Consider the following 1,468-nt stretch of genomic DNA (forward strand, 5'->3'; position numbering starts at 1 on the left):
CACCCCAGCCTGCACCCTCTCCAATATGGGACATGCCTCTCACAATCCAGGACTGTTGGCTCCCAACCACTCACCTGAGTGACTGCCCCTAATCACTCCCCTGCCAGCCTGGTCCCCCTCAACTGCCCTCCCCTGCAGGCCTGGTCCCTCCCAACTGCCCTCCCCTGCTGGCCTGATTGCCCACAACTGCCCTCTGCTGCTGGCCATCTTGTGTCCACATGGGGGCAGCCATCTTGTGTGTTGGAGTGATGGTCAATTTGCATATCATCTCTTTATTATATAGGATAATGTCATATTTATAACAAAGCTGGGGAAAGTGTGGGAGATGTAAAGATTTGACAAAGTCGGGTGTTAGATGCTCTCCCAATGTTACTATCTGCTTATGCTATTTCAAAATAAGGAAGGAAGACTGTCTAGGCCTCCTGAAAATGTTCTTTTACCTCCTTTCCTTGCCTCCCGATGTGACTTGTCATTGTCCCTTAGACACACATGTCACCTGCGGGCAGCCCCATATGGTTCACTTCGCAGGCTCTGTGAGCCCTGGGAGGTGTGACCATGTCTGGTATATCTTGTGAGTCGAGCACAGTGGGTAGCAGGTAGTATGTGTTCAATACTTACTCGTGGAATGAATGTCTGCAAATTACTCGCTTTGAGAAAGTCTCATTTCTGCATGACTGTGCTTGCATTAACCTGTTACTTCAGTTGGTTTTGTGATAATTCTGAAACATTGGCGTACATATTACAAGCAAACTTTGCAGAGAGAAAAAAGTATTGGAAAGAGAAGGATCGTCCCAGTAAAGTTAGACAATCAATAGGTTAATATATAAGCAATGATCAGCCTGGATGTGAGCAACGGCGGAGACTCCTTCACGCCCTTTTGCTGTGTCTGACACCTCGGGTCCCCTGGAACCGCCACTTCTCCTGCCTGTTTTGTCGTAGCGGTGACCTCAGTTTATAATGAGCTCATTGGCTTCCCTCCTGGGCTGTGAGCTGGGGCAGAATCTTGTCTGCCTTGTTGTCCACTGTCCCTGGAGCCTGCCACATAGTGGTACTTGATATTTCTTTGTTGAGAAAAATCAGTTTGTGCTTTTCTAGCAAGATTTTGGATTTAATTTGTTGTTTTAATTTTAGGAATCCATATTGAGTCATTTCTGCCAAATTAACAGTAATGTGATAGAGCAGTGTGCGGATGTTCCGTGTGATGGGGAGAGAGATTGTCGGGTGACAAACAGTCAGATAAAGACTGTAGCAAACAGAGACTTGTTAGAAGGAGCTCTGTGTGTTTTAAACACCCCAGGGTTGAGTGTGTTTTCCCAGTTGTGAGTACTTGATTTTATTCTTTAGCCCAACCTCATAGCAGCCAGTGTATAATTCACTTTTTAAAAAATATATTTTTATTGATGAGAGAGAGGGAGAGAGAGAGAGATCAATGATGAGAGAGAATCATCCATCAGCTGCCTCCGGAATG

Source organism: Myotis davidii, unplaced genomic scaffold, assembly GCF_000327345.1.
Source record: "Myotis davidii unplaced genomic scaffold, ASM32734v1 scaffold37, whole genome shotgun sequence".
In the NCBI taxonomy this organism is placed as follows: domain Eukaryota; kingdom Metazoa; phylum Chordata; class Mammalia; order Chiroptera; family Vespertilionidae; genus Myotis; species Myotis davidii.